This window comes from Rissa tridactyla, chromosome 2 (assembly GCF_028500815.1).
Source record: "Rissa tridactyla isolate bRisTri1 chromosome 2, bRisTri1.patW.cur.20221130, whole genome shotgun sequence".
NCBI lineage: Eukaryota > Metazoa > Chordata > Aves > Charadriiformes > Laridae > Rissa > Rissa tridactyla.
The window spans coordinates 96,925,335-96,951,335 of NC_071467.1; the positions used below are offsets into that span (position 1 = coordinate 96,925,335).

The 26,001-nt window shown below is 43.7% G+C and overlaps 1 protein-coding gene across 22 annotated transcripts in view; it reads left to right on the forward strand.

Annotated features, from left to right (window-relative positions):
- The window catches only part of ATXN1 (ataxin 1), a 372,412-nt gene that overhangs the window by 274,904 nt on the left and 71,507 nt on the right, over positions 1–26,001 (forward strand). For 21 of the 22 annotated variants that reach the window (XR_008465091.1, XM_054193108.1, XM_054193098.1 and 18 more), the window contains one exon: positions 6,843–6,966. The gene's annotated coding sequence lies outside the window, so the exon portion shown is untranslated. Of the gene's footprint in view, positions 1–6,842; positions 6,991–26,001 lie in introns of all 22 variants that reach the window. The other variant, XM_054193103.1, reaches the window with a different exon arrangement.

The window sequence follows — 26,001 nt, forward strand, 5'->3', positions numbered from 1 at the left end:
TTCCTGAATTCCAGGCAGTTGTGGATAATGATTACTGATTATTACAGTGCCTTAATTTTGTTACCAGGTATGTTCTTATTCCCGGAGAAGAGTGATCTCTGTGTGCTGTACTGAGCTTCAGCACTTCTTGAAGCGGGGAGCGTGCTTTTGCTATTGTGCACAGTGGCAGGCCTGGTCCCTCCCCGCCTGCGTGCAGGATGCTGCCACGGCCTCTCGCCACTTCTGCGGCATTTCTCACCCCTTTTCTCAGCTAGTCTGTGTCCCATGCCAGCTTGACATTCCTTTTCTCTGAATGCTGAACGTGCTAAAGCATGTCACAATTAGAGCATCAAAGAAGTGCTGATAAAGAAAGCATATACAGTAAGCAAAAAGTTTTATGGCTTGAATTTAGTTCTCTCCTATTTTTTTATTTTTTGGGGGTATTTCTCATTTGCCACACGTTTTGAGCCACGTTTGTATTTTGCGAAGTACAAATCGACCCAATTACCACTTCAGTCACTGTAGACAGCCTACTACTAGGTAGTAGCAGGTATTAGTAACCAAGAACAAAAGGGAAGAGGAGAAAAACATTTTCTTTGTAGTCAGGAAAGCCTTTATAGATTTGGCATCACACTTAAAATTACATTGTGTTGAAGAAATGCAACAATTTCGGAAATTATTATTTATAGGAAGGTTTGTGAATTCAGGATGTGATATTCTGACTCACCCAACAGCAAACATGTTTGCACTCCGGCTGGTATGACTCACGCTGGCATTTGTCTTTAGTGTGGCAATTGTTTTAGCCCTCTGCTTGGTGCACGATGAATGAAATGGCTGAGGTCCCCTGTTGCAGATTTACTACGTGCAGCTACGCTGGTAAATCACAGGCTCAGCTGTAGAGTATTTCCTGTAACACACACACACACACACACACACACACACACACACACGCACATGCACATACACACACAGATGCGTGCGCACACATTCCGCCCCCCGCCCCAAGTAATACTTTACTTTTAAAGACTAGATTCATAGAAAGGAAATGCATAATTACAGTGCTGGCTTTTGCACCACATAAAGCAGCCCACATCAAAAGGTGTTTGCCATTAATGTTTCAACAGGTAATCTCTGGATTTATTGCCAAGCCGTGTTCCTGTTACTTAGCGCTCGGTGTTGAAAGCGTTGAAATCTTTGTTGTAAGCTAGCATAGTCATCTTAATCCTGCAAAAAAAGTTAGTCAATAGCGCCTTTGTTTTCCAGCACTGTGTTTCATGTTGCATCAGCAGCGCAGAAGACGTGGCCGCGCTGGAAGCAGGGAGAAGGTTAAGGGTGGGTTTTGGGCTGGTTTCCTAAAGGAAGCGAGGCTCATGTGGTGGCATTGTTTGCGCTTGTGCCTGCATGTGTGGTGGCTCGTATTACTCAGGTCCTCCTCAACCCGACCTGCTGCACGGGTAGAGGCTATGGGGAAGCTGCTCCCTGAAAGCTTTGTGTAAGTAGGCAGCCAAAGAGCTGCGGGAACCTGTGGCTGAGCCCAGTGAGGCAAAAGCCACGGCCCCAGCTCCAATCTTACTGGCACCAGGGAATCGGTACGGTGGGTATCCTCTGGGATTGCTCCTGACGCCTTTCTGCTGGTATTTCTTAATGCTAGAACCCCCAGAGGTACCTTTGGGTGGTTTATCTTTGGCTTGTTAGAATATTGCAGATAAACAGAACCTCAGCCGTTGGTTTTGGTGCTGCTACCCCTAGGGACTCACAGCATTTGGATTCCCCCTTCACCACCATCTGTTTGCAGGAGAGCTGTGGCCATCGTCTGCGAGATGACTGTACGTTTAAAGAAGCCCTACCCTTTGAGCTTGTTCTCATCTGTAACAAGTTACAAGGGTGCTGTAGTTCTTCAAATATGCAGGAGGCTCATTGTCTCAACTCAGGGCTGAGCTGCATTTTTTGCATAATAGCTTCCACAAAAGAAAAAGAGAAATATTTATGTCATGTAACAGAAGCATCCAGAGTGGTTATTTTTATTGCTTCTATCTGTTCAACATTACTGGCTCTGAGCCTGAATTATTGTGGACCATTTGAATTCTTTTTCCAGTATCATCTTCTACTCAGAAGACCTGTAGGAATGACTGTGTTACAAACATGCAGGCAACAGAATTGTTTTTGCTTAAAACATCTGTGTGAGAATGAAAAAGCTGGCACACTAAGAGAAAAGTAGATCAGTGTTGAAATCCCCCCTCTTCCCTCCTGCTGTTCCTGCTTTGATAGCCATGAGAACATGGCAAATAGGGGGTGCTGATGTTAATGGGATGATGGATTTGTACTAAAAAAGAGGTCATTGACATCTGATAGGAGGTATTTGCAAGGTATTTTTCATCTTCCAGTTCTGTACTATTGCTTATTAGGCAAAACAACCTAGACATGCTCCTGTTAGTTTTCTTTTTGCCTGATGGCGTTGTACATTGCACCCACTGCCCACCACTTTGCTTACTCTCTTAATACCTTACGCTGCACTCTCTTGGTGGGAAAAATCTTGTAGAGCTTCGAAACTAAGCACAGTAAGTGAAGCACAGGGATAAGCACAGTTTAACCTCCGGTCTTCTTGGAAAAACTGGGTATTACTGAAGTACAAATAATGTGTGTGGTTGCGATTGCTGTTATTTTTGTAAAGGTGATGTCTCAGAGGTCCTGGTCAGAGTTGTATTTGTATTGTCACTAGGTATCGTGTGAACAGAGAGTGTAAGTTTGAGCTGGCATGCATATTTTTGTATTTACAACCACCCCTGTGGTTGATGAACCTTCATCTATTTTCTGATCGCCTGTTTGGAGGTGTCAGGGTGAGGGAATGGATAACAAGAGCAGTGGGTACCGCTCTGGGAACAAAGTTGCTTGCATGCTTTCCAGATAACAGGTTTTGAAGGACTGATGTCCAGTGAGTAGGGCTGAGAAAGCCCATTCCCAGTCTGCTTACATAGGTTAACACTAAGACCAGGGGCAGTTTATCTGAGCCTTAAGTTGGGAAAAATACCTGCTGTGGATGAAATAATGAAGAATAATGTCTTTTTTTAGATTAAATCTTGGGACGCTGATTTCTAGGCAAGTAACAGTTAATGTTAGTTGTGCGGAATCAGTGGTCATCTTCAGTAGTGGCCCCTGCACTGGAGGGTGTGAGCTGCAGCCTTACCCCTGCACCCCCACGTGCTGGTCCTGTCTGTCTGCTGTTTGCAGACAGAAGTTCCCATCCTGCAGCATTTCATTTTCCCGGTGAGTAAGCACTTGCACTGGAAGTGCCATTCACACAGGAAAGATGCACTGGGATGGGGGGGCCCATGGATGTGTCCGCAGAGCTGGGGGAGGTAACATCTATCTTCTTTGCCCTACTACAGATTGCAGGGCAGGGTGGATTACTTCTTTGTCTGAGCCCCATGATCTGCATGCTGTTTTTCTAGTTTAGGACCTGCAGGATGTGCAAAGTGCCAACAACTTGATTTGCTATTCCCTTACACCTAGATACAGTTATTCACCCTGCACAAAGTTGGTGTAACACCTCGTGAAGTTGGGCATTTCACTGTGGACCACATGCAACGCCATGGGAAGTGCTTGCTTATGTGACAAAAGCTGTGGAGAATCAAGCTTCGGATGAGGAATGGATGCTAAACAGAAATCAGAGTGATGCCTTCCTGTTTTATGCAAGCAAAACCTCTTTTGTGCTAAGGTGATATTCCTTCACCGTAGCCTTAAAGTAGTCATAATTGTGATTTAAGTCTTTTTTACACTAGCAGAACAATTAATGTAAAGATGACTCAGCCCCATCAGGAGCAGCCTTTGTACACTAGACAAAATGTCAGGAGATTTTCAGATAGGTAAAGTTTGGCTTGGCTGGTGTAGAGAAGCTTTTATTAACTTGAAATCTAAAAGATAGTTAATTCTTGGTTGGTTTGTGGGGTTTGTGTTTTTTCTTCTTAATTTCCATTAGAATCTTTCCTGTGCATTTAAAATCAGCTAAACCTGTTGAAAATCATTTAGAAGTTTTTTCCTGACATGATAGATGATATGCACATTAGGTAATTGAAATCGCACACGCTCCAGGAAGATGCAACCTCGCCTTTCCCATTTGCGGTGGGGCAGGATTGAACCTGTCTTAAAACTATTTCATGCATAGGGAGAATAAAGGAGGAAATGAATTACGGTTTTATTTGAGCTGAAGGATTAGTTGTGGGATAATAGTGAACAACGAAACAACTTGGAAACAATGCTGCTGTCTCTTAAACAGTTTTATTAGCTTATGCTGATTTGTGAATTAGGAAAACCAAATTACGTGATGCAAGAGAGCAAGGAACGGCAATTAAAAACCTGCAGGAAAGGACTAGAAAAACTGTGATCTCTCACTGCCTGCTCTTCAAGGCAAGATGGAGAGCATGACCTTTTCTTGGAATAAATACAGGGTATTGCACAGGGCTGACTTCTGGTTTTCAGTTTTGCCAATTTGCAGTTGCTTGCTTGTACTATGGTTCTTATTTGTTGATTGCCCTGGGGTCCAATTTTAGTAGCTAAATACTCCCAAGAAGTACTTCCATGTTCTTTGATTTGAGGTCTGTTCATCTCTCAATTACACTTCTAATCTGTCAACTCAATGTCCTTTTCAGCACTGAAAGGCAGGGCTATGCTGCGATATTTGAATAACCATAATGCTGTGGGACCATGAGAAACAGCTTCCTTGCGTAACGCTTCCCTTTTATAGCCGAGATGTGATCAGTAACCGTGTATATAATGATTCATTGATCATGTTGAAACTTCAGATGCAAAGCCTGGTTAAAATCTACTTATACTGCGAACTGGCCTTCCTTGTTGGTCCCAAGTTACGACTCTTTTGCGTGTTTCAAGAAGAGCGTGTCATCACAGCCAGTCAGATCTGCATAGTAAAAAGATTGTCCCAATTAGGGAACAAGCGCTCTGTTCTTCAGGCGAGGTTTGTGCTTCAGGAAGCAGTGTGTCTCCCTGTGCATCCTGAAGTTTGTTCCACACTCTCTTTAAATTTTAAGCATAAAAATGCCTGGAAACAGTTGCAGGCAGACGTGCTTTGCCCCTCGCAGAAAGAAGTGCCTACGGGTAAGGTCAAGTGAGCAAGTTGTAGCAGATTAAACTAGCTTGTGAATTTACAGCACATCATCTGCTCCATAATAACTGGCTGTGTGCGTGGTGCACCCTACAGTAAATACAAGGTCCCTCGCCCCTTTTTTTCCCTGAGGGCTAGGCTACCTCGCTTCATGTCATCTTTCTTGTGATATAAGAGTGCATGGAGAAGGAAACCTGCCACAGAGCATCACTGCACTGTATCTCGCAGATGCTGCTTGCGACTTGTTCCTGTGTCCACGCGCTGCCAGGGGGTCTGCAAGAGAAATTCCAGACCGATAGCAAGATAACTGCATAGTTAGCATGCTGGTTGGCGGACACTGTTCTGTGAGGGCTTAGCCTCAGCCAGTAAATCCAGAAGTAGTCTTAAACCAAAGCTGGATCAGCTGGGCAAATACTGGTTTGGGTTTTGGAAGGTTTTGTTGTTATTGCTGTGTATGTACAACTAAAACAGACTGTCTCAGGCCTGTAAACTTTTTTGAATAGTTATGATCGCGTGGCCTTCCCTCTGCTGTTCACCCATGAACTGCTCTTGTCCATCTGTCTGACTTGTTTCCTGCCTTCACATAAGGTGAGGTTCATCTGCATGCGTCTGCAGCCATCTAATCTGAGCTCAGTGTCTAGACTCACTTTATGGAGGGAGAGAAGCAGACCTTTCTAGAAAGTGATTCATTCTGTCCTAAAGCAGATGCTTACGATAGGTCGAATTAATCATCTTCTAGATTGCCTGGTTTCCTCCACTGAAAGTAAAGATAGCTTGCACTGTCTCAGTTGTAGGCTTTTGTCCTACACATGTTTTCGGTCTGGGGACATGGACTCCAGCGTAGTGCTGATAGTATGGGATACGTATGTACAAATCCTGAAATTACATGTGAAATGTTTGAGGAGGCTTAACGTCAAGGAGATAGGAAAGATTTGTGACACAAAGTGAAACTAAGAATTTAGGAACCACAAGTAGACCATGGGAACCTGGCTGAAGGAAAGAGTGTTCAACAGGGGCCGTGTGGAAATGTGCGCTCTATTTTAAGTATTCTGTGTGGGGCTCACATAAAAATGAAGCACAGCATTTTTCCCAGACCCCAGTAAAAAGGCTGAGGATAATTTGATACCTTGTACAGTAGGTCAAAAAAATTAAAGAGTTGGTCCACAAAGAAATTCTGTCAAAAAATAAGTATAAAAGAACCACATGATATTAAAAAATCTCAGATGTGAAAAATACTTCCTACTGAGAAATAGCAAGTGTGTGTGTGTGTTTGGTTTCAGTACTCCTTTGTTGCAATATTACAAATAACCACAGAAATAGATAGGTGTTTGCATCCCCTTAGAGGAATTCATTGAGAACAAAAATCTTCTTGTATGGATCTCTCTGCACACCGTGGGCTTTGTTTGCATTTGCTTTTCAAAAGAGCAACCTCAAGAAGTTTTTTCTTCCTCTTGTTATGGCAACAGAAGTATCCAAGAACTATTTTAATTATGTATCTGCCTCAGCAACTCTGAACTGGGTTTTAATTATTGGTGATAAGAAGTACAGAGCAAATGACTCTTCTTATCCTAGATCAGCGTTTGACATACACTTTCTACTGGAATCTCCATCCTGGGAGCTTATTAAAAATGCATTGGCTTCAAGGAGGTGTAGGAATCAATTGTTCATTTGCTAAACATGTCTATGGATTTTCCTCTTTTTAGTCCTTGCTTTGCTTTCTTACTTTGTTTTGCCTTTTTTTTTACAGCTCTATCGTACTTTATTTGAAAGAGGAAAACCAGTGAGGACCTGTGAGCAATACGGCACTTTCTGAAAAATCTTCATGCTAAAGGATAATCCAGAATTCCCCGAAGAAGAGCGTAGTGAATGTTGTGAGTTCCTAGCAGCGATAACGTGTACTTGCAATTATGTCTTTTGGGGGGTGGTATCTTCACTGCAGTGTTTGCACCCATCCCTGTGATGTACTGAACATCTTTTTGCTCTGCTGGAACCGAAGGTTGGGCTGCAAAGCCGGCCTTGAATTTCTCTCCCTCTCTGTTTTTTCTTTCTCGTAGTGCCTTCAAGGGCAGAATAGTGTTATCTAAGTAGAGATGAGGGGTTTCTTTTCCTTGGACTGCTACAATTATTTAACATATTACTGGCACTTTCTAGTTAAGCCTGCATTTGAAGGCCTTGCGGCTGTGTAGCCTAGCAAGAATGAAAAATTTTATGGGTAACAGTTTTATGGATAACAGCACTCTACAGGTCAGATTCAGGAGTTTTATACATGCTTATACAATGGTTGGAATTATTTGGCCACTTTCAAATTAGAGGAATGCCAATGTAGTTATTTGCATGTGGTATTCCAAACTCCTATTGCTTTGATCAGTTCATTATATAAGTTTGAGTATTTTCAGTACAATTGCTCTTCTCGAAGGGTTGTGTTCATGAGAACTGGAGTAGCACACAGAGGGGAACACAGTCACATAGCTAAGACCTTGACCCACCTGCGGCTTTTAAAAAAAACTGTTCCCATGAGGGATGGCTACAGAGAAGGCATAAATATTTTTATGTTCATTGTTTTTCTCCTGAAGCCCACTGCTTTTCTGGGTTGAAATGGGCAAATGTGCAGATCAAATGTAAACATCCTCACAAACAGGAAAACAAGAATTCTCTGCCTGCCAGGTTTGAAATTAATCCTTATTCTTGTCTTAAGGAACCTTGGGAATTTCAAAACCAGATACATTAGTATTTAAATCCTTATGCCCAAACCGTGCAGTGGTCCTTCAGGATATTAGTGATAAAACAGCTGCAGATTCTTCCGGTTTGAGCAAAATAGTTTTTGCACTTTCCATAAATTTAGTAAATATAAATATATTGTATGACTGCTGGGCATGCCTTCTAGCTCCCTGGAAGTTGGATGCCCTACTTTGCTCTGCTTTTTCCTTTGGGTTGAGACAGATTCTAAGCGGGGCTGCTGTCCCAAGAGCCACTTGCAAAACAGATGTTAGAGAAGACACCGAAAAATCTTCATCTCTCCCCTTTCCCGCATGCTTTGATCTACAGTGAAATAGTTAACAAAGCTGACATTTTGAGTTGTTAGTTACTAGGATCGCTAAGCTGCCAAGTTAGTAACTCATTAAGATGAGTAAGGGGCCTCTGAGACCCAGAGCATCTCACTGTCTATGTATCGAAGCAGACATGACCATATTGGCTTATTCCCACACTTTAAAAGACTTCTTTGAAACCACAAGGGCTTACTTTGCACACTGACATCCTAGAGCAGAGGAGGGCAGCCTTAAATAATAACTAAAATAATAATGATAATAATAATAATAATAATAAAACTGTCCTGGCATGCAAAGCTGTTGGGATAACAGGAGATGTCTGTTCAAGATCTTGCAGTCAGGTCCACTGATTGCAACAGCAGCACCACCTCATGCCGAGGAGAGCATTGCCCGGGTCCTCTAAGGTATGTGGTGTGCCAGATCAGCCAGATAAACTGCATGAGAAAAGGAGGTGATTGTCAGCCATTACAGGGGATGTATTACAGCATCTGTCAAAGATGCTGTTATGATTATTACATTCTGACCTGTCCTAAATGGTTTAAAATGAGCCCGCTTAAAGTGCAGCATGGTGGTCTGCTGTTGTGGTGCCAAAACCCTGAATTACACTCAGGAGGCCCGGGTTTGCACAGAAAAAGCAGCACTCTTCTCACTAGGTACAGATGCAAAGAAGTGCTCTTGAGAATGGCTCTCACGCTGGCATCCAGGGCTGGTTTCTTTCGGGGAGTCTTTAGTAGGTGATGGAGAGCTCTTTAGAAGTTCCTTGAGAGTGTATTTTGTCACTTGGCTTCTGCTTGGAGGACAGTGCTGCAAGGAGGTGGCAGTTGGCCAGGCTCCTCCTCTCCCCTCCCTTCTTTCCTTTATCCTCTTGGGGAGACAGGAATACCAGAGATGAGGAGGGGATTGTGTTTCTGCTGAAAGGGAAATGCCAGCGTACAATGATTTTACTGAAAAATACCGCTCTCTTCCCTGAGTGTTTGCAGGATATCATCACGTTGAGATGTTCCGAAAGCTATCAGACCTTTCCCATTGCAAGCGGTAGCTGTTCTCATCCCTTCCGCCGCCTCCTCCTGCCACCCAGGCAAATTTCAGAGGAAGGGGGGGTGTGAGGAGGGAGGGGGCAGTCGATTGAGACCAGTGTCTTGTATCCACCTAGAAACTGCCTGTTTACTAAACAGTACAAATTTCTCGCTTCCTTTCTCCTGCTCTCCTCATTTGGATGAAGCACATTTCTGGAATAGCAGAGCTTGTACAAATCAAGTCCATATTCCTCTTTTGCAGAGAGAGAAAGGGATGTCAGGAGGATTCATTAAGGAGGAACATGTACTTCACTTACTGAGGGGTAAAAACAAAGCGAGGCAAGGCTCCTTTGCTCTCGCAGGAGGGTACCTTGCGAATTTCAGCATACGGTTTTGTAATTTTCTGGTAGGATTTAGGTATCCTGAGGTTTTTTTTCCATCCTGAAAACATATGCCGCAGTTTTTTTGGAGTGCTAGCCGCACAAGCACAAACACATTCTGACAGAAGCAACGAATAAACTCTTCGTGTTCCTCACTTGCAAGCATTTCTGCACTTTTTTTTTTTTTTTTTTTTTTTTTTTGCACTTATGTGAAAACCTCTGGCACGCTTTGTGGGAAATGGAAAATAAATCTCTAAATCCAGTATGTGTCAATAACGGAAGTGTCTTCAGTTGATCTCATATCTATAGTTGTTATTTTGGGCAAACTGCATATGGCAGGATAGTAAACATCCCCTCTCCTCACTCTGACGGCTTTTCTGTGCCCACCTTTGGTGGAGACCTGCTGCCATGAGGGCTGACCCTGGAGAGGGTCCCAGGGACTGTGGCTGCGTAAGGCTTAGCCCCGGTCCCGTCCCATTTTTGAGCTGCTGCCTCCTCGCTCCCCTCACCCTGGCCCTATCTCATCCGTACTCCTCCTCTGGCTGCTGGCTGTTTTTCCTGGCACCTGGACCTGCGGTGGGGCTGGGAGCCACAGCTCCTGGGGCTGATGTCAATGCCACTTCCTGAGCCGCCTGGCTAGGCTGGCAGCGGTGCAGGCACACCCTCTCCCCTGAGCATCCCCTTCTCCGCCTGCCCGCGCTGCCACTGCGGCAGCCCCTCAGAGAGGAGGCATACACAAGGGATGAAAACAGAACGTTCGCGAGCCTTTTACACCGGTTGTCTGCGAGTGGCCATCTCCCATGCCTGGAGCCTCGGCGCCGGGTTTGTGGCGTGGTTGGATGTGATGCCCGTGCCCAGTGTCTGCTCAAATGGTGATGAGCTGTGCACACCTTGGAAGAGCGACGGGAAGTTTTGACACGTGCAGCCTTAATGTTTTAGGACGTCTTTGCTTTTCAATTGCCTTGGTATCAGTATGCTAAACCATTTTGTGGTTTTCTACGGAAATTACCAGGCTACCAACCAAAGAGAGAGCTGCATGTGTCCGTTCTTCCAAACAACTGCCCAGTACATGCCACTTAGTATTTATAGGGAGAGGGAAAAAGGGAAGAATCGCTGTCATTTGAGAAATGTCTCTCAGAAGCGGCGGTAATTTATTCCCAGGCATTATTCTTCATTAAGAGCTACAGACAGCTGCAGCTTCCCTTTAAATAGAAATTGCACTCTGTAGGCATGCTATACATAGGGCTTCAGGTTTCTGACATTTCTCTGCCAAAAATCAGAAGTATTTCTCACCAAATAAATGTTTATTCAGAAAGTCTTATTTCCTGGCTTTTATTTCACGTCACATGCTTCCGCCGGCCAGACAAGAACGACTCAAGGCTGACATTTGGAAGAGGAAGCTGAAGCAGTTTGGGTCTCTTGCAGGACTTCAAAAAAAAGTCTCTGACCGTAAATCGGGACCTTCGGTTTGGCAGTTTATTTTGTCTGATGAACACTGTATTAAAAAGGATGTTGCAGAAATGCAGCAGAGCTACTGTGTCTGCGTGGAAGCGAAGTGGGCGGTGGTAGGTGTTTCTGGGCGTCAGGTTGGCTCACCCTCTCTCCTGGCCTCGAAGCCACCATCCTCTGAGTGTGCGTGGGTGGCAAACCTGCCTTGGCGGCACGCAGCAACTGAGCTGTTGCAGTGGTGGGGCATCCCCTGTATGGTCAGTGTATGGGGGACACCTACGGACAGTGTGTGAGAGCTGGACTGTGTCCGCTTTCCCCTGTCACCCACCGGAGAGGTGGCCAGGGTGGCTTTGAGTCCTGCAGAAGGATGATGAGGCTGTAAGCCACCAGCACTCAGGGACCAACTCAGGGCCAAACCAATGACTTCTTGACGTCTGTGCAGCTTCTCCGGATTTACCTATTTTTTTCTTCGCTTAGCTGCAGGCTGGCGCCTCAACTCATGACGTCCTAACCTGTCTTTTCCCCACTGTCTTTTTCCAGCCTGGACTGCTGAGCTGCTTCTCCTTTGTCTCCAGGGCTTATCTGCTGGATCCAGACTTCCCATTTGGTGTGCCAACCCTACCACTCCAGTAGATGACTTTGCTGTCATAGCAGCCCCAGTTAATGCCTTTTGTAATCTGTGGCTGTGCTGTTCCTGTCAAATACAAGATGTCTTCCTCTTCCCTGTCTTCCCCCAGGTCTCCCCACACCCCTAAGTTTATGGCTTGCAGTATGCAATCCGTGTATTAAATTAATTTTTAGTTAGGTCATTCATTATTCTCTTGCTTTCTTCTCGGCCGATAGAGCTTCCAGAGAACTGAAAAGTTGTAATTTCTGCAGGGCTAAAATCCAAGTCTTTGATAGGCAGGCATGATGCCTGGGGCCACTACATGTTGCTACCGGTTGTCAGCTTTGTAAAACTTACCCTGCAGAGCAAAGAAATCTGGGCACAAAGATTGTTCTCCTCTCTTACCGCAGCAAGCTGTAGTTTCCCAGTCTGTTCTGCCTTCCCTTCATTGTCTTCCAAGCAAATGGCTGTAAGATTATGACTCCCATGTTTGGACTGAGAACAGCTTTTGCCTGAGCAAACAGATTTCTCTTTGGCAGTCACTTTAACTGCTGCCCCAGCTTTTCGCTGTCAGCTTTGTTTCATGATTTGCCGTTAGAGAAGTCCAGGCAGTACTAGTGCATTGGAGCGAGTAAATGAAGCAAGGAAGGCAGGTGAATGTGGTTGTTAATGATTACAATACCGGGGTGGTTGCAGTTATGGTCCATGAGGGAAAAGCTGCTCCTGTAGTTCAACAGTGTAGCTTATGGCTGCTCTTATTTTTAACTTGCTGGTGCCGGCTGGAGAAACTTCAGGTCCTTGCTTGCAGTGCTTCTTGGTCCAAGAGACTTCCAGTTTAAACCAAGAAGCAGCATTGGGAACCAAGCCTAACCTTCACAGACAATAGCAGGGTGTGAAAGCTGCTCTAGTATTTGCAAGTTCTGTCTGGGGTGAAGCTGAACAAAACACGGGTGTCCCATGCCTGTTAGAATATTTCTTCTGCTGCTCTTCTGTCTCTCATAGAATCACAGAATCATAGAATCGCTGAGGTTGGAAGGGACCTTTAAGATCATCAAGTCCAACCTTTAACCTACCCTGACAAAAGCCACTTCTAAACCATGTCCCTAAGTGCCCCATCTACCCTTTTTTTAAACACCTTCAGGGATGGTGAATCCACCACCTCCCTGGGCAGCCTATTCCAATGTTTAATAACCCTTTCAGTGAAAAAATGTTTCCTAATATCCAATCTAAACCTCCCCTGACATAACTTGAACCCGTTTCCTCTCGTCCTATCACTTGTCACCAGGGAGAAGAGATCAGCCCCCATCTCTCTACAACCTCCTTTCAGGTAGTTGTAAAGGGTGATAAGGTCTCCCCTCAGCCTCCTCTTCTCCAGGCTAAACAACCCCAGCTCCCTCAGTCGTTCTTCATAAGGTTTGTCCTCCAGACCCCTCACCAGCTTTGTAGCCCTTCTCTGGACACGCTCCGACACCTCAATGTCCCTCTTGTAGCGAGGGGCCCAAAACTGAACGCAGTACTCGAGGTGGAGTACTCTCCTCTGTTTCACTGCTGCTTTATTGTGCTGCTGTGTTAGTGACCATCACTGGTGAGCTGGTTTGCTGCGCCCACGATGACCCTAACAGTATCTAGTAGCCTGTCGATGCTTTTCTCAAAGCTGATAATGTTGGTGGCAGCAGCAGGAGGAAGAGAATATAAATTAAGCTCTCCAAGAGGGGAGTTGTTTTTCCATTTTCTGTTTGGAGTGTGCATTTAAAAGAAAAGGCTGCTGCTACTGGTAGGTTAGTTAAAAGGGATCACAAGCCCTTTGTAGCAGAATAGTATTCTGAACTACTTGTACATTCAGATTTATTCCAGGTTTGTTTGCAGCCTGACAGGCACGTTGACCCTGGATGGTTACGTTGGGAGGGAACGTTAGATACTCTTCAAGAAACTGGTAGCATTGATGGTATCAGTGTTCCTTCTCAGTGAGTTTTGTGTTTCTGGTTGTTAATCAGCATTGGTGTTCCCAACTGCAGACACTGATGAATGTTTCAGAGGCACCTGATGGCACAAAGGTCAAGAGGAAGAAGATAAAGAAGCAAGTTGAAGGGATTACTCTTAGCTTCTTTTTCTGTTGAGATGTCAGAAGTACAGGCAGGCTAAGGAAATCTGAGGTGCTGTAGCGTTCTATTTGTTTCTAATGGGTTCTCTTGGCAGCTCTTTAAATAATGGAGAAACCCCCTCTGCTATGGCAAGTAAAGTTTATTGCACTAGTGCAGGTTATTACCAAGTTATTGCACTAGTAATAGAAGAAATCTGTTTGGGGAGTGAGGGCCACAATAGATGAAGAGAGGAAGGTTATTCGTGGGTTTCTGTGCTAGGCAATCTTCAGTCAGAATTGGAGTGATGATTTATAAATTCCCTTTGTCTCACTTCCAGTATTTGGACTGCAGTGAATCCTGCTGAAGCATTACAAAGGCTGTAGCAGTTGAAAGAAGCTGGGCAAAATGTGGTTTGGCTTCCCTGATGGGTGGACATTTGTGACCGTAGCTGCAGAGATTCCTTGCAATGGAGAGGTGTCTGCAATGGAGGCAGTGGGCAAATTGTGCTTTAAGCCTTCAGCTGCCAGAAGTTTTTCTCTCTGGCAGATAATAACCTCTCTTCTCAACAGCTTGATTTAGCATTTCTGGTGCAAATAGTTCACAAAAAGAAACCTCAGGTAACATGAACCTCTGATGAAGTAAAAGTGAGTTTGACACTCAGGGTGGAGCACGGGGAAGAGCACTGGAGGAGCTAATCTTATGTTCACAGTTAACTTGTTTTGGGTCTATTTTACATTTTTTGAAAGGAGTGTTGTTTGCTTGTTTTCTCGTAAAACTATGCACTGCGAGCAACTTTGTTAAAGAATGAGCTTCTTATGGGGGGAAAAAAGCAAAATAATGTCTCTGTGTCATATATTGCTGTTGTTTGAGGCGGGAAGGTCCTCGTAACTTGTTTCTGAGTTAAGACATGTCCATTCCGTTAGATCCATAGTAGAGAATAGCCGTGATTCTTTTTTACTTTTACTAGATCCATTTAAATATTTGTATAACTATCTTTATTCAACCAGAGGGATAACCTGCAGCGTGATCAAGCAGATATAAGTACAGGCACTTACTTCTTACTATCATTGACCAGTTAAACCAGTTCAACTGAAGGGGTTTGGCTTAGTGAGCAGTCCTACTGCTCCAGTTGGCATTTGTAGAATGGGTGAGTGAGCTGCAGAGCTTTATCTGTCTTCATTATAGGGTGAAGTCTCTTCTTAAATTAAATGAAGCAGGCAGTCTTGATTAGCTCCAGGTTTTCTTGTTGTTATTATTATTCTAATGTAATTATCACTTTTCTTCAGTCAGCCTTCTGCTTGCTTACTTACAAATAAACCCTTTCCATCTGGAGAGTATTTTGAGATGCGGAAGGTACAGTGAAGTAGTGAAATTATTGTTAGCACCGTGTTCTTCCTCTCCTCTTCAGCTACCTAGAATGCTATGCAAGGAAGTAGAAAAAACAAAAACAAATGCATGACAAACATAATAGGATCCTCCTCTCAAAAAAGATTACGCAAAGGAAGGCTGTTATCTGCCTAAAAAGAGGGAGAAAGCATCATACATTGACCTGTAAGGCCCCTGCAGTTATTTGCTTCAAAAAAGCAGCATTAAGAAGTGAGGAATCGCCCCACTCTGCTGTCAGATGACAAGACGCGTTGCTTCAGTAGTAGGTAGTTCTTGGACATAATGAAATACCTGCTGACTGCAGGGAGTAAAAAAGGCTCAGTCGTGATGGGTACATCTGTTTGTGCATCTGAGCCCCGTGCAGAGATTCCCAAGCTGACAAGGTGCTTTGCTTAAGCTAATGAGCCCTGCTTCTCCCCTTACATCTTCCCTGATTATGCTAATTGGACTGAGCAGGGTGCTGCCTGACACTGGTGAGAGTCAAACAAGTATGTCTGTACAGCCTTGCCCCGCAGTGTCCTACAAATGTCTGAGCCCACTCAGCACAAGCCCGTGAGTCTGTGCTGTGTGGCTGTTCAGCACAGGTATTTCCTGGGGTTTTATTGTATGTGCTGTCAAGAATCACTCAGCCTTGGGTGGCTTGCTGGGACTGCAGTAAAGGTACTAAGCGTTAGGGAAGATCTTGAACAACTTACTTCCCATAGCCTCCTTGCTGTCTGAAAAACACATGCTGCTAGATGTTTTCTGTCCTGTTTGGGTTTTTTTGCATGTGAATGACTTCCTTGGCTCTGGAGGTGGTGGTCTGGAGCTGCAGGGCAGAGGAGAGTGGTGAGGGGACAGGAGTACCCAGGCAGACAATCAGAATTGGGGGACTGAGGAATAAAAGTGTGAAGAACTTGGACTTTCTGGTTTTCATCCTATCTACGTGTGCAGGACTGGCAGAAAAATGGGTTGGCAGGTTGAAATAGATTGTGAAACCTCGCTAATTAGCTGTGCATTCCCCACTCTACCTTTCCCTTCTTCTTCCTTCCCAAGTGGGATTCTTGCAGAATGAAATGAGTGCAAGGATAGGTGACTTTCATAATTTGGTGTTTTAACATTTAATTCCAGCTCTATCTATGGCTATATAGGTAAGTTTGCTATCAGGTGTTGTTTCAAAGATATTAACTGAGCTTACAGAAGACAGGTTTTAGAAGAAACAATCAAAAAACCCCCGACAAGCCCCAAATGACAACAAATAGAACTATTTCTGCTCATTATAGTAGAAATCTCTTTTTACACTCCTGACTGTTCTTCCTCTGACTGGCACCTTCCTGAGAAATGCAGTTGAGAATGAATGCATATATATACACACATACGCACATGCCTATCTATATTTACATTGATCTTAGGGAGCCTGGGAATGTAAAAGCAAGTGCAAAAACGTATGCTGGTTTTGGCAAGTTGTTTGTTTTAGTTGCGCGGTTTCCTGATTTTCTTCATTTAAAAGGTGTGTTAATGTTCTGTGTATGAAGCCTGAAGTGTGATAGTTAGATCTCTTGTCAAAAGATGGATGTCCATGTTTCATTCCATGTTGCGAAATGGTAGTCCTCAAAATATCACGTCAAGCCACTACCATGAATAAATAGCTGTGCTGTATTATTTTGGGGAGTAGCAGTTTCCAAGACAGTCAGTATGATCGCAGCCATTAAGTGAGTAGAAAGTGTTTTGAAAGAGTGGAAAGAGCTTTGTTGACTGAAATGGCTGGGTCGGAGCTCAAAAGGAGGAGTTTGCTGTTTTAACAACATAGCAGACATTTTAGACATTCTTATCGGGATGCTTCAGTAACGCAGTTGTGTGAAAGACTGATAAGGGAACATGCGATAGCAGCCCTCATAATTTAAAGTGCCCGAACTTGACACGTTCCATGGTAATGTAAAATACTAATAAATATAAATCTTGTGTTCTGGAATTCCCGTGTCTCCTTATTAGCAGATCAGTGTGTAAACACTGGCTCAGTGTGTCTAGTACTAGAAGGATGTGTTTTGTTCTTGCAAAGGGATGTGTGCTGGCTCTGCACCCCTGGAGCATGTGTAAGACATGCTAGATTCAGACTGAGCTGTACTCTGCATTTTCTAGAGGAGGTCTGTTTTGTATAAACCACACATGAAAACGCTATGTAGATAATTTTTCATTGTAATGCAGGTATTTCACCGGTTTTAAATCATGACTATTAGTTACCGGTTTCACTCGAGCTGCCAAATAAGCTCTTGCCAGGAACACTTTCACAGGACAGCTCAATCAGAATTGTAGATTTAATGTTGCTCCTTGGTCACATTGGGACTAACAGTTTCCAGTTCGCTTCCAGATCTACACTCATAGAATGTCATAGAATGTGTTGTGTTGGAAGGGACCTTTCAAGGTCATCTAGTCCAACCCCCCTGCAGTAAGCAGAGACATCTTTAACTAGACCAGGTTGCTCAGAGCCTCATCAAGCCTGGCCTTGAATGTCTCCAGGGATGGGGCCTCCACCACCTCTCTGGGCAACCTGTGCCAGTGTCTCACCACCCTCGTTGTAAAGAACTTCTTCCTAATGTCTAATCTAAACCTACCCTGCTCTAGTTTAAAACCATTGCCCCTTGTCCTATTGCTACATGCCCGTGCAAACAGCCCTTCCCCAGCTTTCCTGTAGGCCCCTTCGGGTACTGGAAGGCCGCTATAAGGTCTCCCCGGAGCCTTCGGTTCTCATTAAGGGCATAAAATGGTTTAAAAGAGCAGGAAGAGCTTTATTTACTGAAAAAACTGCATTTAGACTGAAAGTGGAGAGTGGCATATGAAAGAGCACTGGACCTCTAGTGACAGGGGATGAATCCCAGTGTTTGCACTTCATGGCCCCCACAGGCCTATAGTATCTGTTTTTTTCTGTTACAAACTTGAGTCCTGATCCTGCTTGTTGACCTGTGCGTGCTCATAAGGCTGCCTGGTGTGTCAGGGCCGGAACCTCAAAGCAGTAGAGAATGGTGTTTTTCCGTGGTCAAAGAGGGAAACCACCATGCCAACACAAAGCCTGTTGTCTGATGAGACCAGTGCTAAAGGTAACGTGTAAAGCAGCGGTGATTGCTTCTTCAGGAAAGCAAATGGAAGCAGGATAAATGGTCCTTAATTGAGTTATGGTTGGTATTTTGAGGCTTATAAATAACGCATTTAAGCTCAATGAAGGCATTTCTTTCTAAGTGTTCCTTCAAGACTTCAAAATGTAGCAAAAACCAAAGCAAGTATCTGACCATGGTGGTGTAAAGCTGGTATGGTACCAGTGTAGCTGAAACTGAAGTACGCGCTCACTTGAGTTCAGTCTCAGTGCCTGTATTGTGCTGTAAAAAAGTGCTTTGGTATAGAAAATATTTGTCATATTAAAGCATCTCCTTTTGGTTCTTTGTTTTTTTGTCTTTCCATTTTTGTTTTGGCGAAGATGGTGTGGGGGACGAGGAATTGCAGATTGATGATTGTTTGTCTGTAAACTGTCTTACTGGAACGGAGACTGTAGGAGGCTTTCTCATGGCTCTTAGTCAGACCACTGCCTTATCTAAACAGTGTTTGACCCTTGAAGATGCTACACGTGGCTCTCATCCAGCCTACCTGCCTGATCAGAGCAGACGGTATGATTGTGCTTGCAGCAGAGTGAGAGGGCCACTCGTTCGGGGAACCATTCCCATGTATCAAACCACTGCGTTCTTGAAAGTCTTCCCTTTCTGATAGCATCCTTTCACTTGATTTATTTTAATGTAGTTCAAAGGTGTACCAGCAAGGAGAATTCGATACCTTGATGAAGGAAGTACAAAATGAGGACAATGCCGTGTCCTGACATCACCACATAGTACTTTTTTTGGCATTGTATTAATATGCAATAACTTGTAGTGGTAGCTATGCAGCAGCTCAAAACAAACACTGTAAAAACTTTGATCTCCGGCAGTGTTTGTCGCTACAAATGTAATTATCTGTGTGGACCATCGGTCTTAAGACTAGTAATAACAGCAGTGTGGGAGAGCTCGTGGTATCCAGTCTGAGGCATTTCTACCCCACTGATGTCAAACAGGCTGACAGCAGGTAGGAGAGTGATGGCAGGGTCAAGTCTTGCTGGGCTCATTACTTGCCCTCTGTTTTATGGTGGAACAGGTGAGAAATTTTATCCTTGATCTTTCACCTGAAAACAGTAAGAAGGGAGGAGACAGGAGGAGGAATATGCAATTAGAAAAATAAAGTGGCAATTCACACTGCTCTTTCACATAATTTCTTGCATTAAAAAGTGAATTCAGTAACTCCTGTCTTCTTATTTTCTAATATTTTTTAGCTTCAACTTAATAGGAATATTCTTCCCTTGGTAAGAAGTAATTTTGATATGCAAAATTTGAAACCTAAGGGATAAGACAAGGGAAATTGTATTGTTTTCATGAGTAATGAATCATTTAAATGATTCCTGACTGGTTACCAATTAGCTTATCCTTCCACAAAGGAAAATGGTAAAAATTTAGTCTTGGTAAGATTTGGCCAAATAATACTAAGCATGGTTAGATTTGAAGCACAGTGGAAACATTATGGGTTTCTTAGAGTGGTTCCCCCAAGAGTTTGAGAAGAGTGGGTAGAGACAAAAGCTAATCTAAGTTAAAGTCTGATGGTGTTTGGATCAAAGCATTTAGCTCAGGTCATGATACAGATATGGTAGGTGCCCTATCGGAAAGCTGAAGTTCAGATCCCACCTTCTCCCTTCCTCAGACTACTTTGGGTTTCTGTTTTGGTTCTGGCTTGTTTCTTAATTTAAGCAAACACCTCTGTGACATATACTGGTTGCAATAAGTCTTCTCCTACGCTGCCTTTTCATGAAATGCATCTACAACGCCTAGTGCACTGAACCTGGTAGAGGCAGGTGTTGCCTTTTGGGAGGAGAATTGCATTTCTTGGTTTCTATCGTACCTTTAAAATTCTTTCCTTTCCTTGCTGTCTGCAAAGAGACTAACCAGTGCTTAGATATTCATGTATTACTCCTGCAGCCCTTTCCTCTCTTGCAGCCTGCGGTTTGGGATGACTCCACTGGTAGGGCACTGACTTGCAATCGGGAGACACAGTGGCAGAGCCAGAAGGAAAAGATACCTGATGGGTGACTTGAGGCATGTCGTGACCAGTCAGTGCTGCAGCCATAAAATGGAGATAATGATACTGATATCACTCCTTGGTAAAGCATTATGAAATGTTTTCATGAGTATTTCTGCTCCAGAGCCTGGGTGTTTTTAGTGTGGATTCCAAGGAAGTGAGGTGTGCATGGTGGTGATGATGTCTGTCTGTCTGCTTGTTTGTCCCCGTGCCCCCGCCTCCCATAACACTGAGTGTCTTGGCTAATTCACACCAAATCTGGCAGGGAGTAGAAATCGCAAAGAGAATTCAATTCCTACCATTTTTTTGTTGTTGTTGCTAAACTCCTCAGGCAGGGTAGGTGGGAGGCATGGCTTAGTGCTGACACCAAGGGGGAAGAGGCAGCCAAGCTCTGCCCTTGCCTGACTCTCTTTGGCGGTGGCCGGCAGCAAGCCCCACCACTGCATCCAGCGGGCCATGGCAGCCCTTGCCCAGGTGCCAGGCCAGTGCGGTGGGATGTGGAGCAAGGCTGGCTATTGGAAGATGCCAGAGGGAAGACAGTGCAGAGATGGGTGAATGTGGAGGGACAGCAGAGATGCGGAGCACGAATCCTGCTCTCGCCGTTCTTCAGTAGAATGGGATGTGTTACTAGAAGGGCTCCAACTCAATTTCCTGGTTGAAATCATGGTGATGGTTTTGTTTCTAGCTGCTCTGAACATGCCTTCCTCATATTCCTGGGATGTTTTCACTCCTCTTCTGTGCAGAGCTGGGTTCCTCTGCCACAAGGAGCTCTGCATCTTTCCTGGTACCTTCAACCAAACTCCTGTGCTCCTTCCCCTCCACGCTGCTCACATTTTACTTCTGCAGTAAATGCAAATGTAGAGCTGCCTTTTCTCCCTGCAACTGTGGGGCTTCTTCCTACGTATCCAAGTGGAAGAGCCTTCCCATCTCATGAAGAAATCATCTCTTTGTCCTCATTGTACACATTTAATGTCTGGCAGGACCTGTTTTCAGTGACTGCTGAATTTCTCCAGTGCACAGCTCTGTGCCTCCAGAGCGCTGGCCTTTTTCTGCACGGGGCCACTCACTTATTTGGCACAGCACTCTGGTTTTGTATTGCTCTGTACATTGAAGGCAGCTGCATGGTACTAGTAATAATCACAGGGATGCAAATTTATTATCTTGTGTTTAGTAACTCAGTGGGAGCACATGTTTATCTTGTACACTTGAGTGCTGTTTTTAAATAGTACTGTATATACAATAGATAGATTTAAAGTTGACTAACCAAGAAAACATCCTCAAGGCTGAAAGAATAAGTGTGAAAGATATGCAGGAGTTGCAGCCTGGGTTTTAGCATTACTTTGTGTCTGGTGTGCTGATGTACATGGCTGTAGCAGTTAGATGTCTCAGTCATGCACCCAGATAAATCCAAGACAGTTTAAAGCAATCAGATTTCATTTTGTGTCTTGGAAGAATGAGTTTATATTTTGCAAGAGGTAAGAGATTTGAAAATTGAGGGTTTTTTTTTTTTAAAAAGGAATAATTAAATAAGCATCATTTCACTGGGAAGAAGGACAGGTAAGCAAGTAGCCAGCTGACCACAGGCTCTGTGGCTTCTGCTGAGATAATTGTGTGAAGACCAACTCTTAAACTACCTTCAGGTCTGTTTTTTTTGAACTATGTTAGTTTAGGTGGATGTAAAGTTCAGTTGCTTTGAAATGGAGGAGCCGTGACCAGGAAGGAACATGACTGGAAAACATCAGTCATGGAAAAATACTGTAGCCTAAAGTCAGCTTTGAAGCCTCTGAGTCTTTTTATTGACTTCATAGACTCTAGGTTAGGCCTTCGGTACAGAAAGTCAAGATCAGACGTGTCTCTGAAATTATTTTTCAGGGATTATATGTGTGATGTGTACTTCTCTGCTGTTTTAATAAGAATCTCTTATATCAAACTCGTTATTATTACTATTACGGCATTAGGTTTGTAGGCCTCAGTCAAAGCCCATTTTGGCTACGTATTTCAATACATAAATGGTAATAAAAAGACTCCCCAAACCAAAGAGGTCATAATGTGCCTGTATATGTGTGCGTGGAGGAGAATGGAGATTTCAGAGGGTGTACATTGGCTCCCAAATCAACCTGCCTTTGCAGTCGTTGTGCCAATGGTAGTCTGGGCTGTTGTGCAGTGAGTGGACTAACTAGGCCAGGAAGATCACCTCTGTCTTCTGGCTGAAAGTCACAGCTTTGAATCAAAGGGAATTTGACTAGAATAGTTTCAAGTCTTTGTCTGTTAGCTCACACTTTATTATTCTTTTTGTTTTAGTTTCATGTACCTCCTGTTTGCATTGAAGTAAGAGGTGCAGGAGACCTGTTTGTGTAGATCATGCCATGTCTGTTTTCCTGACAAGATGGGACAGTTCCCTGCAATGCATTTTGAATTGTTTTGCCCTATTAAATTCCCACTGTCCATACCTCGTGGCTTCCTCCACTTCCCTTAAGGAATTGTTAATAAGTCTTATATCATATTCAGCCTAATTTTCACTTTCTAAAATTTCCCATTAGTCTTAAGCTGTCCAAGACACCATCTGACATAATTCTGTCTTACTCATTTATGATGTTGGACCTGGAAGCAGCAGTAATGGAATACTGCAAATCATCTGTCCTTTCAGTACATGCTGGGAGATGCTCCTAAGCAGCTGTCCACATGATCTGTCAAACCCGATGTCTTGACCAAAGGAGGGGGAATGTGGAGGAGGTGGGAGACAAGAACTGAAACTTTGAGATGTTTAGGTTTATTGAAGCAAGGTGACGGAGCCTTTATTGTACTGGCTGATCGAAGTGGTGTTGCTGCACTTCAGAATTTCTGAAGGCCTCATTTCATCACTCTGCCTTTAATTTCCCTGCACTACTCTCAGTTCTTTCTTATTTTCCTGTCAGTCCTATATGCTCTCTCAACACTAAGTTTTCATTTCTTCCTTTTTATTTCCACAGTAGATGGTGGAGTCTCATCCCACATGGCTCTGCCATCTGGAACAACTACCCTGACTCATTTTCCTCTTGAGTTTCAGCTTTATCCTTGGCCTTTATTTGTTAATCTTCCTTCTAATAAAACAATCCTATGTGATGCCTGGAGGCTTCCAGTTCTCTGCTCAGTCTTTCTCCTCAAGACACATAGCTTTTGCTACCCTTTGATACACAAGGTATATTGTGACCTGTGCTTATTATTAGACAAGGAAGACCTATTTTAGGGATACCTAATCACATGCTTAAGTCTAATTCCTGTTCAGGACAACACTTCAGGGCACACTTACCTTTTTAACACCCCCTTATCCCTTTGATTTCAATTGGCTTCTCTAATTTAAAGTTAGGTACACATTTAAGTACTGTGAACATGATAAAGCCTCGACTGTGAAACATGGGTTTTATATTTAAAAAAAAAAATAAAATCAAACTAAAGCATATTGCAGTCTGAAAATAATGAAAGATTCAAGCAGAGAAGTAAGATTTCAAATCTGATGCTACATCTCCTTAAGTCTCATCTTGAAAACGTCAAACATGCTGTAAAATCAAACAAAAATCCAGCAGCCTTGCTTTTCAGTCTGTTGACTCAAAACATTTTCTGCTGTACACTGAGATTTTCAGTAGTTGACACATTATGCAGTTGTTCTTGCTAAATTAAGAATGTCTCGTGCTTTCTGGGATCCCATAGTAGAACTGCTGAGTTGCAGTACTTGGATAAAAAAATTGAGGTTAGTTTATTGAGTGGTTGGACACAACTTGCAATGCTACTGCTTTTCTCCTAGTGGCTCCCTTAAAGCGTACATGAGATGAGGGGAAAATACAGCTAATAGCAAGCTGTGCCTGGGCACCACACAGTCCCAGCTTTGTGCAGAGCACGGCTTTGGCATCTGGAGTGGGAACTCAGTGCGTATTAGCAGCAGTACATTCATTGACATGAATCGCTGTCAGAGCAATGGAGGAACGCAGCTGTGTATTTTGTGAGTGCTGGATGCAGTCTCTCTCAGACTCACCGTGAGATCATGGAAGATCTGCTCAAACTTGTGTCTCAGACTGTAAGTCTTGGGTGTGAGGCACCGCAGTCGGATAACCACTCACTTTTGAAATAAATGCAAGCTCAGTTGCAGGGCGCCTACCCATTTTTCCCCATCATTGCCCTTTTCATACTGTTTCCTTCTTCCTTCCAGACAGAAGATCTGTCCAGAGAGGACACACAGTGACACACGTCCTTCCTAATTCATAAAAGTGAGGAGGGGGGAGCAATGCCTGGCTTCAGAGCAGCCCTTTAAAAGATGCTCATTTAGAGTCCACCCAGTATTGAAATCGGCTGTCCTCTGGGAGAGCATGTCACCTTCAGTGTGTCTCCCACCAAAAGCAAGAAGGGGAAATGCATTGCCATTCATCCTCAGGAGGAAAGCTGCCCTGGTGTGTCTAAGCTGCACCTTAGGAAGTCACAGTACTGCTGAGGAGAAGGGGCAGGGAAGGTACGCCCAAAGCAAAGTGGCTCAGACTGCTCTTGCAGCCCACAAAAGCAAAGCTACCAATTAATTTATTATGGAAACCTGCATGATGCCGCTGTGGCCCAACTTTGGGCAAATCGCTACAAAGAGAAGAGTTACAGCATGGGTTGGAGGCAGTTTTCGTAGGTTTCTAGGGGGTTTTTTGTTTGTTTTCATTTGGTTTAGTTTTTTTTGCTTGGTTTCTTGTCCCTACCTAACCATCTAGCTGAAGTTCATGCAGTCATGACCATCCTTTCCTTGCTCCAGATCACTGGGGAGCGATGCAGTGACTTCTCGTTTGCTTCTGGAGTGATGACACAGGCAGTGTTGTAGCATGAGAATATTTTTGAGGCCTGAGTGTGGGCGTATGATTGTCAAAGTCGAGGGGGTTTTAGTATAGAGTTTGAACCACAGTGCTTTGTTAATGATGGGTTTGCCTTTGTCCTCCTTAAAATGAGGAAAGTAACTGAAGACTGTATAATTCTTAGTTCCTTGTGAATCCTGGGGATTGCGCAGCTAAAAGTGTATTTGCTGAAGTCCTTTTAAAATGCATTGCTTTTGTGCCTCTTGCATAGTTCCCTGTCCAGACTCCCATGAATCTCTACTTTTTTACCTCTCTTAAATGCTTAGTGGACATGAAAAACCTTCCTATGTGTGGAAGTGGAGATGCTAAAGCAAGTAAAAAAGTGTTTTTACTTTTTTACAAGTAAAAAAATGTGTTCCTTTGCCCATTCATCACAGTTCTTGGAGATTCTGGGGGAAAATTCACCACCTGAGGACCAAACGAAGCCTCTTTCTTCACAACCTACCATGATTAGTCTGCAGGATTAAGCCAACCTCAAACAGTGTTTTGGGGAATTTTGGAGAAGGCTGTTGCCCTCAGTGAAATCTTTTTACTCTGCTTCCCGTTCTGCAGAAAGCACATTCCTTACACCAGCGCTGCCATGCTCTTCAGTTCAGCATATTTTTCCTTGGCATTGCACTTGCTGTTTTTGAACCACGAAATGCTTTTAGGTAAAGTTATCATAATATAAACTGAAAATTGACAGGCTGAATAGTTGTGGTTAGTATGTGCTATAGTGGTGATGACATGGGAAAATATGTTGTTTTTCTCCAGATGACTGTTTGAGGTTAGTTCTAGACCATTTTGTTCATGACGTGCCAGCTAAAATTATGAGAGCGTGATTTTGAAGTAAGCAGGTTAATTTGATTTTTTTTTTAAAGTCTGTTGTCAAAGAATGGATGTTGTTGTTATTTTAGGATTTAAAAAGACTAGAGCCAACCATTAGAAGGAGTAAAGTGTTAAAAGGACTAAATTCCC